General features: G+C 42.6%; 1 protein-coding gene across 1 annotated transcript in view; it reads left to right on the forward strand.

Moving 5' to 3' along the window:
- Positions 1-514: 514 nt before the first annotated feature.
- Positions 515-17,026, forward strand: part of LOC122415876 (serine-rich adhesin for platelets) — a 56,849-nt gene continuing 40,337 nt past the window's right edge. Inside the window, exon 1 of the mRNA XM_043428405.1 lies at positions 515-844. The gene's annotated coding sequence lies outside the window, so the exon portion shown is untranslated. The remainder of the gene's footprint in view (positions 845-17,026) is intronic.

The raw sequence follows: 17,026 nt of genomic DNA on the forward strand, positions 1-17,026 counted from the left end.
CATGGGTACGAGCGCCTGGAATGGCTGCTTGCATGAAAAATAAAATGTAGAGAGTTGTCGTTGCACAAGGAGCGTAGCGAATGGAGGAATATTATTCGCAGCATTATTCTAATCTTCATTCCCTGCACATTCTCTGTTTATTATCCCTTGGCTATTATATCGCAGCCCTTTCACTCGTTCGCCAGGAAACGAACGAGCTCGCGCGGCTGTTTCTCTCGTTCGATGTTCTTCTCACTCCGCGTTTTCCCTGAGGCTTCCGTTTTCTCCTGCACTGATAACAGCTTGAAGGGTTGCATCAGAAAGAGTTGCATCCCTTTTGCTTTTGAGCAAGAGCGAATCGGAGAGAGCGAGAGAGAGAGAGCGAGGACGAGCGCATCGCGATACCCGCTGCGCGTTATCGCGACGCGCAACGCACGCTGTTAAACCGGCCAAGTTTCTCCCCCCTCGCGACGATGGCGCCTCCGCGCTCTCACTATCGCCGTAGTACTCCACTCGCCAGTCTCGTACGAGCTATCGTCGTGTGCGAGCCGTCCTGTGTCGCGGTTCGATCGCGAGTCGCGGGTGTGTAATTGATCGTTTGAGATTTTAAGTTGATTAAGGAGCTCCTGGGAAGCTCGCTGTCATTAGATTTTGTCGGTTCCACAGCATCGATTCGCCGACCGGTTTCCTTCGTTGCTTCTTCAATTTTCTTTGTTTTGTGACTGTCAAATATTCGCTAGTGAGCTTTTCGAGTTTAATGTGAGTGTCACAGTTCTGCTTGCTCTCACGAGGGAGCCAACGTTGAGAGTTACATTTTGTTTTACCCCCCGGAAACTCCGATGGAGGATGACGTTCGTTGGAGAAGGTCAGTTACTAAATAAACTTGAAATAATCGTGCCATTTTCGTTTGTGGCTTTTCTCCCATTTTTGCTCCAAAATTCACCAAAATTGTTGAATCAATCGGTAAAAACTTTAGTCAAACTGTCACGACGGAGAAGCCAAGGAAAATCTTGTTCCCCGATCGCAGGCTACGTTCGATAATGCAAAGACACGTGGGGATCGAGCTCAAGATCAATATTTTCGTCGACTTTCTGATTCCTGTTTCAAGTACGTTCACACGGAACCCAGAAAACCACTTGAGGAGAGTCAACATCGAGCATAAACTGTGGAAATGAGCAAGCAGAATTTGTCTGCGATCGAAACCTTTAGCTTACAAAAAAGTGGCGCACGCGAGTATATTGAGAATCGAGTGGAGCTCTCGTACGTGTCAGAAGCCTCGAGATATTCAGTCTCGTTTGCTTTTCATTTATTCGCCTCCGACATCCACTTTTGAGGCCCAAACAAATTAACGTTCCTTCCAGCCCTTTCGTATTCTTGTAAAACCCAATTTTTTTGACGTTTCATTCTAATCCATTGAACATTATTAAATGTGGGAGCAGAAATATTCATTTCATTTTGACCCCCTCATTTCGTGCATTATGAAAAAAATAATAATTCAATCTTCAATTTAGCTCTTGCGAACAATCCCCTCGACTTTCTCGATCTCTTCTTATTATTTCCTCTCTCATTCTCGTCTAGCCGAAACACAATACGAATTTATGAAAGGGCTTCGGTGCTCGTAATTCGAGGCTACGAAGCACGGCTGTATCTACATTTGTTTGAGAAATTCAACGTCTCGGAGGGTCACGAGTTTCTGTAAAAGAATCTTCAAAGTTTATTTCTATCGATTGAAAACTGTGAAATTCTATTATTCCATTATTTGAGCAATTAGGTATGTTCTCAGTCGCGTTCATTTGCAGATTTTTTATTTAAAAATGAACTGATTAATTCCCACGTATTGGCACAGGTTCGGAGGATGCAGAAAATTATGAGCGAATAATGAAAATCAGTTTGAATTTCGAGTATTGACATTTTTTCACGTTTTTCGTGCGAATACGTAAAAATGAGAATGACTGGCTGGCTCTTCTCGGAGAGAAGAGACGAAAATCGGTGCTCGAAGTACCTCGAAATTCTCAATACACGCAGAGAAGAGGCGCAAGCAAAGCTAATGATTCGCGCTAACGACGTCGATCTTCTTGCACCGACTATTAATTTCTCCATCTCCCGGAGCTTTTGTCCAGCTGAGAGCTTTTCTCTCGAGGGCAAAAGGAATAAATAGATGCTTGAAGAAACAAAAAAGGGTCTGAGGATTCTCCTTGCATTTACTGTACGAAGCGAGCGCCTTCGTATTCCAGGGGTTGCTGCGTCCCTCCGTGAATACCGGATATTGGAAGATGGGGCGATGAAAAATCACGTCGAATAACATTTTTATGATACTTTCTTGAAAAAGTAAATACCCGCATAGGGAGTATCGAAAAAACGTTTTATCGACGAGTATTTTTTCATTTATTTGTTCACGCTGGAAAAAGAGCTTTCCACGGTTTCGTACGAACGCGAATTTTTCTTCCCCACGAATAATTCAGTTTCCAGCCAAAAAAATGGTGTTCCAAGTTATCCATTGGTTGTGCCACGTTTACGAGGTTGGAGTCCGAGCCAATTAGAGTTGGGAGTTTCGTTGACGAGAGTGCCGTCGGCGTGACCCAACCGAATCGCCCGATAAACAGAATTCGTTAAAAATTTCAGCTCCGTTGGCACTTTGATGAAAAAAGTATCATCGTCGACGAAGTAACGAACCGCTCGTATTTTCTTCCAACGTTTTGTTTATCCTCTTCATCGATTTAATTGGTCAAGTATCGATGGCGCCTGAATAACAAAATGCGGAGGGTTCATTCGTAATTGTAGTTTACAGTGCAATGTCAACGTCGAAGCATGATTTTTCGAGCGTTAGGAGCAGAGTGGGATAGAATCGACTGCTGATGCGCAGGAAGGCATTCGCAGCGCACTGAGCGAGGGTGGCTCGGAAGGTGGCGACCGAAAGGGCGGCTTTTTCCCAGCCGAAGATCGATGCTTACGCCCTTTCCTTTATTCGAGCTTGATTTACAGGTCCCTGTGTTGCACGTTTTGTAGTGTGGAGGGCGAACAGAGGAGTTTAATCGCGAGAGGACACGAGCAGCGAACGAGGGTGGGTTTGGTAAGCTGGAAAGCCGAGGGTCGCGCTCCTCTCCTCGTTTTTGTCGTTGTCGTTGCTCGCTACCGGAACTGGAAGGGTTACTAGCGTGCGATCGTGCCATGGAGCCAAGGAATGTGAGAGGGATGCGCGTGGTACGGGACGAGAGTTATAGGCCCGCAGTTTTCTTCCGCACAGGAAACGTTCCACGGACAATCTTCCTGGCGAGAGCCCCGAGCGTCTCTGCACGATTCGTATCCTCTCCAGACGAGACTAAACGACGAGCAGAAAGTCTTGGGTGCGAGCAGAATTTTTTATTTCATTTTGTGTTGAGTTTTTTAATCGTTATTTGAAGATTTCAGTAAATTTTTAGTCCCTGGATTTTTTGTGAGCTGCTACGTCCTTTTGGAAGCTCATTTTTTCTCTTTTTGAGCGGTGTTTTTCCAGTTTTTTTGCTACGAAAAATTGTCGTGCTCCAATCGCCGGGAGGGATCGTAAGCTTCTCTGCAAGGCGGAAGTTCCGCTTGTCCGAGGTACTTTGAGCGCATCCTTAACGCAGCATCGAAAGGCCGCTCGACCGTTTTCCTTCCTCGAAACTGTGACACTGACGGACGGCAGACGAGCCCCGTTCCTATGGTGTGCGGTTTTTCGCTCGTACCGTTATTTCCCTCGACATTTTAGTCTCCCTTCATCTTCATTGATTCTCCACCCCGTATGACGCCGCAAAAAGCCTCATACAAGTGCCGGGAGCACCCTCTTTGATGCACACGTACCCATGAAATTGGGACAAACGGGGCTCTGTGTGCGTCCTCGTACACAAACCCGCGAAACACCGTACACGTAAACAATCAAATGCTTCATGCAAATCGATCCTTCGAAGACAAAAATTGTTTGGTTTCATCACGAATTCAACTCGTCGCTTCCACAATTCACAGGAAATGTCGATTAATAATGAAAAATAAAATGGATTTATTGATTACTCCATTCAATCAAGTTTTTTTCTTGTAATTTATTCAAAAATCGAACAATTTAGCCATTAAATATTCAAAGCAACGGTACTGGATCGAATTCTATCCATTTACAGATATCCAATTGGATGAATTAAAAGGCAATCAGTTTCTTAATGACCGTTCGATTGAATAGGCTCCCCGACACTCGAATTGTTGTTCGGATAAAAAATCGTTTCGAGAGGGATATTTTTGGACTCGTGAAATTCGGATTACTTCGTGGAAAAAGTTGTCAACTGGCAGGATCGATCGGAAAATATCTTCGTTGATCTCCTTCGAATTAATTGAAGAGTTTGTAACCGTGCGCAAAAATGAATAAAATCGATAGATTTGAAAAAAAGTGTGATTTTATCCCCGCATTTAATGGCAATACACAGACGTTTACACGCCCTCTTGCCTGCACTCTGAGCTCTCAGGGAAAAACGAGAGTCGAAAGGCCGACGACCCCTCGTTCGCTTGCACCAGCTCACATATTAGGTATTAAGAGGGCTCCGGTTAAGAATGCTTTTTCCGACTGGTTCTTCTGCCTCTGTCCTTGCCTCTGTGTTTCTCTGGCTCGTTCTCTCGCGCGGTTATTCCGCTTAATATCACGCGAATATTAAATGCATCGCGATTCCTCGAGCGAGCGGGACGGAAAAAATGTGGGCAACTGGGAAAGCCCAGAGGAGAACGAGACGAGGAGGAAAAAGTCCACGATTGCGGAAACTAAAATAAAAAGGGAGAATTATGAAATGAGAAAAATCGAGGCTCGCAGGGCAATCACGCGAGATATTTCGAGCTCGGGACTCAAATGTGTCGTCGGTATTTACAACGTAGAAAAAGGCTTGCGAGCTAAGCTGTTGCCAAGAGGCTCCATCGGCTCGCGAAGGCGCCTCGTTTTATCGACACGTGTGTACACATGTACTCAATAAAAATATCGAATATTGGCACACACCAAATGAATGGGTTCGACGAAAAAATCGCTTGACAATTCAAATATTCTGCAATTTATTCAAAATTCTTTTCATTTTTTCACATTTTAGTGTTCATAGTAAAATTGCGTGGATTTGACACGACGAAAAATAGGGGATGTCGAAATAGCAGGACACGATGGGAAAATAACGCTGAAAAAAATGCTTGTTTCGTCGACCAGAACCCATTTCGTTGGACGCAAATAACAGCGACGATATTTCCACGATCTTTTTACTAATGGAAAATAATTAAGTTCATATCGATCAAAGGTAAAGTTGAAAACACCGTAGTTTCGTCCTCAAGTACTTTTTGTTGGATGAGCACAATTTTTTTTCGGTGCACTTTTTTGACAGATATTTTAAAACTGTGATGAGATTTCTCCAATATTTTCTTAACCCCCCCAACAAAATCTAGTTCCCGCCGACAACGCGGAACAGCTTTTATCATCGCAACATATTTATAAATAACAAATCAAAGGCTGCTATGAAAAAAAAGCACGAAAAATCATGACGTCGATATCAACGCTCTCGATATTCATGCCGTCGACGATCGTGTTTGCAGACATGATCGAAAATCGTATCTCCTTCGTAACATACGAGGCATTAAGTTTACCGAGCCTCCTAGCAACAAACACCATCATTTTCCTGTGAGTTTTGACACATTCTCAGCAGGGATCCTGGTCACGTTCAAAGTCCCAGGAAAAGCTCGTATATTACGCGGCCTCGGCAGGGCTCTAAGGATGCCGGGGGGTTCGGGATTATGGGATGCAAAACTCCTTGCCTTGTTACAAACTTGCGTTTGCTAATTTCCTTCTTTCCGATCGTTTTCCTCATCATTTCCGAATCGTTTGAATCTCCGATTTACGTGTATACCAAATTTTGTGAAAATTTTTATGAACCGAGGCGCGCAGCTGGCAATCGTTGTTCGGTGCCTTTCATTCCAGTCATTCTGCGACTCCCAATTTTTCGTTTGTGCCACTCACAATTGTTTCGTCTTTGACTAAAAACGAAATTTCATTTCTGACGATAGCGAATCTGGGATCGAGAGCGATGTATTTACAGGTTAACCATTGTACGTACGTGTGAAATTTTAATACTCGAGAGACTCTTGTTTGAAAAGCCCTTGAAGGGTTCCACAGACAACGTATCAGCACCCTTCCTCGTACCTATCGGGCCTATCGCGCCCAACAATAATAAATTAGTCGCCAGCAACTCCGGAGGGTTGCTGCGCAAAGAGGAGAGGGTGGAGCGTCGCTGAGCTGAACGTCACGGAGCGTCGCTATTATTTCAAAATAATTTCAATCTCCCTTACACACCAGCAGCAATCGCGTTGTACGATCTTTCAGAAAACCCAATTTTCATTCGCGTCATTTGGAAACGTATAAACCATAACTTCAGTCAATTCGAGGGGGATTATTGAGACGTAAACTTTACAGCTGCGTGACATTCGCAGTTTTCTCTTTCTCCTCTTTCTGCACTCGTACAACACTAAAATCTGCGAGACTCTTTCATTCGTCCAAAGTTCAATGTCATTTTGTCCCAGGCCCTTTCAGACGAATTTTCTCCCCGATTATATCACTTTTAATGACAAAAAGTGTTTTTTAAATCATTTTTATTGAGACATTCAAAAATTCATCGCCCAAAAGTGTATCAACTCATTCGATCGTTCAGTTCATTTACTTCGTGCCATCGAATCATGTTTCCTCAACGAATGGAGTCAATAGCCTCGTATTCGAGAATGAAGCTCGCAGTTTTTCCACACCTTCTCATAATACGACAGCAAGAATAAGTTAAGTAGTAAACGTAGGAACTCAAACTACTCCATTAAAATGTGTCTCTTGCCTCTAGATGTGATCGAACTCATTTAGAGTTGAATAATCCAGACACGCACAGGGCCTCCCTGCTACACGAGCATTCCACCTTTCGAGCGTGTACACGAATACATGCGTAGGCGATGGAGAGGGAGTGAGTTTCTCTGGGCTTGGCAAAAGTCGATAAATTAAGGGTGCAGCGTACGCCCTCGGTAATTCGATACGACCGGTCATTTTTCAATTGATCATATTATTTGTGGTCCCCATTGACAAACGTGTTGCAAGAGCGGTGACATTATCCGGGATGAACGAGGGGTGCGAATTTTCGAAATGCATTCACTTCTGCAAAATCGTCTTTCCTTTGTTTGGCTAAAGCGTTCGATACGTTGGCAAAGTAAGGTTTCGTATTTTCTTAATGGTCAGCAAGATGAGACTGCACGTTGCTCTGTATCAGGTCGTGATTCGAAGCTGAACGAAATAAACGATGTTTGGAGAAGCCTCGTGTGAAATCATCCAGAAAAAAACGGTGATAACGATGTTGCAATGCATTTTTTTAAGGTAGCTCATGCACGAAACGATTTTCTTAGGGAAGTTTTGAAATTTACACAGAGTTTCAATGGACAGTCGACTGACACGCATATCAAATTTTAAGGGGTTCGTCTCTTTGGTTGTTAGACGTGTTTAAATGTGGAGAAAAACACACAAGGTTATAGGAATGATGGGTAAAAAATCGTTCATCTTTTCATGTAACGAATGAACGTTTCTTATACAAAGTTTATGAAAAAGTGTAATGAAAGTCTGGAAAAAAATTCGAGACGGTTGTCTTACCAGTAATAAAGAAAAGAAAAAATAAAATAAAAAATACGTCAACTTGCAGGATCTCTGAAATATTGTAATTATTTAATTATTTAAGAAATAAATATTGAAAGTTATCGACTCGTCATACATAAATGTACGTGTCTCAGAGTCGCTAAGATTGAACGGAATTGGTAATGAGCACTCGTATAACCTCACATGTGCTTATTTCGGCGTTTTGTTTTTTTTTTGTCTTTTTCGCTTGGGTCATTCCTGTCATAGCATTCTGTCTTTTTATTAATCATTTTTTCTTGATCCATTTCCCTTTGCGCTCTCTAAAGCAACTTTTTACATAAAAAACTATAGTATTTTTGGCCAGGGACGAATGAAATTTTGAGTTCAGCCAGCGATGGATCCCCGTTCAATTAATGGCTTGTAATTTCATTCGCCAAAAAATAAGTCGAAAAAATTCATTTACAATTTTGAATTTTGTTTATTATTTTCAATTTAGAGTGATAATATCTTTAATTGGGAAGTAAAAATCGAGCCAATTTAGACACCCATAAAATACGATCCTACGGGCATGGTCTACTTCAAATACAATTTTTTTTTTTTGGATTTTCGTTTGAGATTCAACATAATTTTACCAATACTTTGGGGTTTCGGATTTTTTTTTATCACTGCGAAAAGAAATGTGGTGCCAATTCGAAGTTGTATTGAGCAGTGATTCGTAAAAGATTAATAAATATTTGAAACGAAAATTGACAATGAGAGGTTTTATCAGCAAATACTAAATCATCGAAAGAGGAAAATATCCTGGTCACGTTCATGATGAGCTTAGATGATTTGAGGTCGAAATGCAATGAGCAAACAAACATTCGTATGAATAGAGTCTTCCGTAAATTCTTCGGTTTGGATTTTCATGGAAAAAACGTTTTTTTTGGTTGTGTCACCGACCGAGAAGCGGAGGAAAAGAGCACTTTCTCGAGAGATAAGATATACGGTCCTTAGGTAGAGCCCTGCGTTTCTCTCGTACAAGGGATTATATACTTTCCTGTCTTTTATTTCGACGAGGGAAGCGTCGAGAGACGCATGTAACCACCCTCGGACATTTCTGCCCCTTCAGACTGCAAAGCTGTAGTATCTTTCTCGTTTTTTTCTACAAAGCTTTTCTCGAGCCATTCTCTATCCTCGGAGCTTGTCTTTTATTTTTTCGTTTCAACGTTAAATCTCATTGGAGGCGTGCTCGGGTGAACGCGTCCGGACGTCAATCTCGTCGAATGAATATTGCTGAGCGTCTCAACGTTCACAAAAGGTCGTCGATAGACTCTGAGCAGCTTTCCGAAAAAAAATTCGAACCCAGCGAAAATGAGGTGCTTTGAAAAATCCAAATTTTACAAGTACATTTTTCTGCACTCGCCTATTTTCTGACTAAAATTCAACAATTTCAAATTTCTTTGAAACATTCGCTCAAATCCACGATCCAAATTTCATCGAAAGGCTCTCCAGCTTCGGGACGAACGAAGGAACAAAAAAATTGACAAAATTTCAACACGAAACGAAGCATCGACGTTGTAATGGCGTACGTAAAATATTCACGATGCGTTTATACTCATATATTCGAACATGCATGGGATAAACGGAATTCAAAGTTTTCGCAACTTTCGTCACACCGGAGCTGCGTCCTCTCGGCTTTTTGCGTCGTCTTAAGTGCCCGAAGTTGAGTCCGTTGCGAGCAGTGCTGAAATCCACGATCCCAATGTACACAGGAGCGTAAACACTCTACGCGAAGCCTCCGTTATGTAATTGTGTCCATTAAAATTCTTGAAGTTACAGTTACACGCTCGAATGCTCGAGACAAGACGGGCTTTCAAACTGCTCATGACAAAAGCGTCAAAATATAATGATCATCAGGGATTAATGAAAGAATTCGATGCGCGCGCGAGACAGAGAGACAGAAAAGAAAGCAAATCGATCTTGGCACACGGCTCGGCATAATGGAGCTTTTTATCCCCGGGCTCGAACCCGAGAGCCTCCCGAACGATAGCAATTAGTTTAATAACTTCGATAGCACCAATTACTTTGCGATAGAATATTTCCCGCGTTGTATATCACTGTATAATCCGCTATCCGCTATACTTTGCTCGCTGAAATGTTCCGTGTGGCTTTATGAGATTACTAGAACGTGAGAATTCGTTATTTCATTGCTGCCCTTTTTTTTATCGATGCAATATTCTTTAGGAAGTGAATGCGTTGTGATTCAAAAAAGCAACTAAACTTTTCTGCTATTTTCATGATCAGAGAAACGATTTATATTTATTCTCACATTTATTAAGATTATGGGTAACTTACTTGTGGAGATTGATCAATTTTTAATATAATGATAGCGATTAAAATACTTTCGTAGTGAAATCGTCAAGCAAAATGTGACAACAGCCATTTTTTATTTATATTCATATCTTAAACCAGCTGGCTCATGGTGTTGTTAAACCTTCCACCGTTTAGGTCGTTATTACTCGTTAACCTCAAACAAGTATTTATATTTTTCCATTCCCAAGTGATTTTCACGGGTAACAAGAGTTTCTGAAGACCCCATTGATATCTAAGAATATTCTATTATCTTATTCTCGTTTCTGGCTCTTAAAGTTGGGAGTATCCTATTTCATTAAAACCAAAGTCGGAATTTTCGATTTCCATTAGATTAGCGTGGACTTTCTTAAAAAAAATCGAGAGTTGATTGATATTCGTACATAAAATAAGCATTGATAATTTTTTCATTCGCGTTTGTTGCCGTTACATCGAGTGGGATTTTCCAGTGTAAGATGTCTTCTTGAACTTGACAATGACGAAAAATAATGGTAAAAAATGCTGCAGCATTGGAAGGTCACGGAAGAAAAAAGCTTTCTGCTTCATTCCAAGCTCACTTTGATCGAGAAGGAAAAATGGATGTTTTTTGTTAAATTAGAAGAAGTACCAGAAAATTATTCAACGGAAATTTTGACATTCGTTCATCCGAGTATAAGCGACGCTTCGCACTCGACCGTTTTATTTTCCATTACAAGTTTCCCGCGTGGACGTTAGAGGCCGGCTCATTCTTGTTTTCGGAGCGGAGAGTCAGCGACATCAATCTTGGGATCACGAATGTCACTCGGTCCCTGGATAGTTGAACCATTAACAGCGCGACCTCTAATCCTTATTGATGACACGAATCGCGGCGTAATTAATATTCTCACGCATGTATAACGCCAAAAGCGAAATCGACCTGCGTCCGGATAAAAAGACGGGGCACAGCTTCGGGGATAATCCGGAAGACAAATGGAGGCGAGTGCGGGACTAAAATAATGCGGTAATAACAATGGAGGAGCTGCGACGTGTTTATAAACTGCGATTAATAGTGCGCGTGATTAAAACAACGAGAATGAAACGTCGTTCGATTCATTTGTTTTTTGGAATCTTCACGATAACGAATCTTCACAAAAAAGGTCCATTTGAATTGAGAAAATGTGCAAAGTTACCACAACAATTTTCAATTCTCTGGAGCGGAACGAGACTCTCGAAGAAAGCGGAAAAGTGAGCAGGTTTCTTGTCGCACTTTCGATATTAATGGTAAAGAAACGAGATTAAATAGCATTTTCGTTTACCGACGAGACTCACCGCTCTGTTGGCTTGGGGCGTATGTGCATGGGACGCTGCATCTCAATGGGAGTAAACGGGGGATGACGGGGCTCGTGCATGAGTCTGCAGGGAAAAACATGCGAGGGTAATTCAGGTGGCCGATCGGAAACGCCATTATTGTCGGAGCAGAGAAAGCCTAGCAGGACATGTCGAGGTGAAGAGGAGTGACATCGACTCTCGTTGCTCATTCGCGAATGAAAAGAAAATACGGTGGCCAGACATGTCTGCAGGTGCTCCAGTGATTTTTTTCTCTCTTTCGCTCTCGCGTTCCCAGGCGCGCCGGTGTTTCCCTTTTTTCTCATTTTAAAATTTTTTCCTCTTCCCATTTGGTTCTTATTTTCTTTGACTCTGGGCATTTGCTTCTTTTCCTTTTCCCTCTTCAATATTTTCTCCCTTTTTCCAGATTTTTCTCTATTTCGTGCATTCCTTTCGTTTTCTATCGATTCGTACTCTCTTTCCTCGCGTGCCTGTTCGCCTGTTTATCTTCCTCCTCGTATTTATCTTCCATCATTGCCTCCTTGCTCTTGCCTCTCGCTCTATTTATGCGCCGATCAACGTCATTTCTCCGCACCATCCATCCGGGCTCAGTTTCTTCGTTACTTTCTAGTCTTTCCATACTTTTTTTATTCCCTCACTGGCTTTTATTTCTTCTCTTTATTTTTCGACATTTCTATTTTTCCTTGCGCTTCGTTCCTCATTTATTTCCCATGCGACAGGCATTTTTCTCTCTCTTTTTCCAAGTTTCTCTTCCTCGTTTCTTCATTCCCTTCTTTCCATTCGCTTTCCACTTTTTATCCGTTTTTTCCGGGCCGCTTTTTTCCTTCGATTTTTCCACCCCGCCTCGCTCTGCTCCTCTTCCCAGGTGCACATTTTCCATACTTTTTATCTCATGATCCTCCAGGCAGACCCACACACACACACACACACACAGTCTGCATAAGAATTTCTCAATGCGTCCCCGACATCCACGTGTATTTCGTTCTCGCGCGGTGCATGCCCGATTCGTTCCATTGACGCTCACGAGCCAGGAACGAAAGAATTGTACAGACGAAATTGCTTTATTCGATTCGACGAATAAAAATAGTGCTTCCTCGTCTGCCCTGTTACAGGCTCATGCATTCAGTATATTTTTCCATATGTATTTTTGACTATATACACATCGGTCCATAGATATAAAGGATTGAAAATAGTGTGTCGGGTATTCTGCAACTTTTGGGTGGTAGCCAAGCGCCACTGGACCCAAGCACGTGAGCATCGTGCCGGGCAGTTCTTTCGCGACTTATTTTCCAACGAAAATTCTCATTCTCCATGCCGGGAAGATGCTCCGAGAAGCTTTTTCGTATATACATAGATCGTGTATTATGTACATTTGTGTTTTTTTTTTTCAAACCTTTTTTCCTCGGGTTAGTTCACACTGAGACGAAAAACGAAGGAATAAAGCAGGCGAAAGTAAGGATTACGTGCTCTCTCGCTTCGTCACGTCGTTTCCTTTCTGCTGGCCACACTCCAAAACGCCTCTCGAGGACTCTCAGTCGCGGTGCGTTTATTTGAATATTCTTTCGAGTTTCTCTCTTTCTCCAGTTTTTGGGGGCACTTTTGCGTTCGGTTTTTGGTTCGCGCGCGATCACTCCTATCGGGTGAACAGCCTCGAGGGACGGCCAATTCGTGCAAATTTAGAACTTCTTCGCGTTCCTTTTGGCCGAACGCTGCGCGACGAGCGGCCCGACGATAAAGGTCGGCACACTCTACAGCCCAAACGGAAAGTGCGAGCGCGCTTGCAAGTCTCATGAGACTAGAAAACTATTACGAGGCTCAGTGCCTCGTTAGGCGAGGGACGAAAAAGCACAGCTTTATGGAAGTATGACTCCGCAGCAGGAGGAACAAACGCTCTTTCGCATTCAGCTCTCGAGTCGAGCGAATCAGACATCAATCGCCTACGCTCCCTCCTCAACAAGCTTTCAGCTTAACGCTGCAGTTAAATTTGGACCCAGCTTGTCCCACATCGCAACGACTCGAGATGTTCGCTTTATCTGTTTTCGGTCATTGAGGCTATTTATCATTGAAAATTCCATTTTTTATCGACACACGCTACTTTTTTGACAGCACTGATGAGCGACGATTTATTCGATTAAAAATTGCCTCGTTTTTTGCCACGGTAGTGCGGCCCAACTCCGCAGACTTTATGACGAAATTCCATTGGAGACGAAATTATTCGGCGACGTTGTTGCACATGTGCGTGACACGTGCGCGTTTTTCAGTCGCACTCGACCCTGCTTCATTTTTAACCGGCGAATCTCAAAGGAACTTTGACAGTGCGCTTAGAATTTTATTTCGATTTTCAGTGATTTCGAGTTGTGAGTTCGTCTATTAAATTTTTCAGTGAAAAACGTTGAATGAAAACGAGAAAGAGTCTCTCTGATGCTGCTGCATTGAGACAGAATTGCAGCTCGATCTACCAAGACGCTTCGTAAAGCACGTCCAATCAAATGTGACCAAGTTTGCAACGTTCGAGTCCAACGAAACGATTTGAAAAAACTCTCCAACAAATTCAGTAATTCTCCAATTTTCTTTCCTCCCGAATCTGCAATTCGTAGCTTTTCAACCTAATGATTTCGTGAAATAAAAAATTGGTGAATTACAAATGTGTTTTTCGTCAAATTCTCGTTGCAAATTTCAGTGTCCTCAATGAAATAGTGAATCCATCGAAAAAACCTTTCGGTTTCACCAATTCTTTATTTCCTGAGCCTAAACTGAGATAAGTATAGAAAAAATAACTCGAATTTTGATGAACGCGGACATAAGTTCGATTAAATGAATATTTAATTCGAGTGAAGACTACTCGACGTATTTCCCGAAGCCGTTCGGTCGGTTCAACAAATTTCTCCCCTCGGTGTTCAAATAAGAAATTTCCTCAGGGAAACACGGTAAATAATACCATTTCGAAGTTGATGAAACGATAAATAATTCGAAAAAAAGTCGATCAATGGCCGAGCGAAGAGTTGACTTCGAATGGATAAATTGTCTCGCGATTGAGTATGTAATCGTGGCAAAGCGCAGATTTCCATTACATTGTGTTTTGCACCCTTCGAACTTCCGCGCTTTCTTTTCGTCCGAGAATGAAAAAACAGAGGAAAAAATCGCGCGAGTTTAGAGAACGGAAAGAGCTCCAAGACGTGGCAATAAATATTATATTTAACCCTCGTACACCCCGAGGCACCGGAAGCCGGAGGAAAGTGGAGGAACCCACAGCCCTCCGGTCTCTCCGCGGAAAGAACTCTCCTCCCTCGCCCTTCCCTTCCGGGCCTCCGGGCTGCGAACACACCCCGACAAAAGCTCTGTTCACTGGGAAGACGCGGGAGATGCTTTGCCGAATGATAAATTGACGTTTTCACGAACGCCGAAACGTAACAGCAGCTTACATGTAGCGACCGCGGAACGTCCTTTAACGAGAATACGAGAGCCAGGACGAGCGAGAAGGTTTGATAAACGACGAGCACGGTCGAGCGAGTTCCCGTTCATAAATACGAAGGAAAGTCTTTTCCTTATTTTTCCGATATTTTTTCACACTCTCATCACGCGGGGGACTGTTCCTCGGTCGTTCGACAGTATAAACTTTACAATTGTGCGTTCGTATCGATCTTTTCGTATCGAAGTTCGAGAAAATGGGAATAAAAAGTCGAGTCCCTTTTCCGGTAATGAAGGACTCGGGAGTTTCAGTTGTGCCGAAAATAAAAATTTGGGTCCCAACAGTTCATCGGATTAGCAGTTCTTTTCCCTCCGTCCCCGGAGGTCGAGTGATATTTTCGTACAAAAAAGGACCCTGAGAAAGGAGCACGAGTTATTGGCAAAAGTGTCAACACGAGCAAACGCTCTTTTCGTTGAGAATTGCCCTCGCGAGGCAATTCTTTCTCCTCCCACTTTGGCATGTAATCTCGTATAAAATATCGCTGCATCGGAGTTGGGGAAGACGCGCTTCAACGGACGTCAATGTGCATCGCGAATAGCGTTTACAATGTTTTTGAAAACGTGCGCGTGCTGAACGGAAATGTCGAGGGGAGCACGAACGGGTTTCAATCAACAACGACAGATTAACGATTAGCTGGAGCGCGTGTATCGCTCGCTCATCGCGATTCAATAATTTTGTGTTCGCGTTGACGGTTGTGATGTTTCGTTGTCACAATTCTGGCAGAATATTCGGCTCGATTCAAACGGAAACAGCTCCGCGGTTATTCCTGCAAATAATTGCTTCATCGATCGAACTGATGAAATTCGAATTTAAATTCACACCCTGCGAGGTCGGCTGACTGAGAAATTTCGTGATGAATTGTTTGAATTAACGAAAAAATTCGATGGAAAATTCAGTTTGGTGAATATTGCGCTCGAAATTGGTTTATCGAGTGAATTTTGTTTTCACGAAAATTCAATTCCGTCGATAGAGAGCATGGGCCGATTGTTGCTACCTTTTAAAAGCCTCGTCGCGAAATTCCTGAAGTCAAATTGCTCCGGAGAGTGAACACTTGTTCCATGGAACTGAAAATTGACAGGCAAAAATAGTCAAAAAGTACATTCGAGCCTCGAAATCTCTCTCTCTCTCTCTCGGTGAACTCGGATCGTTTTATGTTCACCATAAAAGCCAATAAAATCGAGATAACCTCGTTATAGCGACACTGCATCCGCGCACGCACACACGCCGTGTATGTTTGTACGGATAGCAGTGCAGTCCCCGGAAATGGACCGCCGTGTGATTCCCAAGGGCGATATGATCGTTCCTGCGTCATCGCTTCACCCGATATATTTGCTCGGTGGGCGAATAAAATCGATATTGAACAAAAAATTATCTCCCGTGAAGACAGGAAGCTCCGGAAACGAAATAAACAATGGACGAAGTTGAATTGCACTGCCTCCGTCAATTTTTTTATGCGTGAAGAAAGAAATTTCGTAACCGTAGCTTTCGAATCCGGCGGAGAATAACTTTGTGAAAGAATCTTCATAAATTTCTTGAAATTTCGTTTATTGATGGAATCTCATTGATGGAAACGATATTCGTGTGAAAATCTCGAGATAAATCGAATCGATCGATGGACCAAATGAGTTCATTGAGTTTGTGGGTTAACTCGAGAATTTTAACCCGCAGACACCAGGCACTGGTGCGAATTAGCACCCACGAAAATTTCAAGTGCGAACTTCAAAATTTCTTTCTTCAATTTGCTCATTTTTTCTATAATAAAGCTTGATTTAAAAATTTTTTAAATTATTCTAATCTAAGAACTGAAATAAGAACGTTTTGAAAATTCCAAGTGCAAATTTGCACCAGTGTGGTGAGTGTGACCTCGATGATCGAATTTTTGAGTTCTATCAGTATTTTCTGGAAATTGGCACCAAAATTTTTAGCGTTTGTAAGAAAATGCGAGTTTGCTTCTTCAGTGATGTTGCCGCGAAGATGCGAAAATTTTTCCATCAGCTTTCGGCCGAAGGCGACCGACCCTGAACATTCTCGGCAGGCATTTCCAGTGCGTTTCTAATTTGGTTACTGCTCTTTTGTCTAAAGCTTTTCGTCTATAGCTTTTCGTCTATTTCCTCTTCGTGAAAGCTCGACGACGTCATCTCGGTCTCGACGCGAGAGTAAAATATAATAAAAGTGTGCGCGCAGTGACAGCACAGATGGGAATAGCTCTGACGAGTAAACTGACGAAGCTTTCGAGAACGGGACGCACAAGCGTGAACGCCACAAAGTGCCTCGACCTTGTCGCGAAGCCGAAGAAG

Source organism: Venturia canescens, chromosome 9 (genome assembly GCF_019457755.1).
Source record: "Venturia canescens isolate UGA chromosome 9, ASM1945775v1, whole genome shotgun sequence".
Classification (NCBI taxonomy): domain Eukaryota; kingdom Metazoa; phylum Arthropoda; class Insecta; order Hymenoptera; family Ichneumonidae; genus Venturia; species Venturia canescens.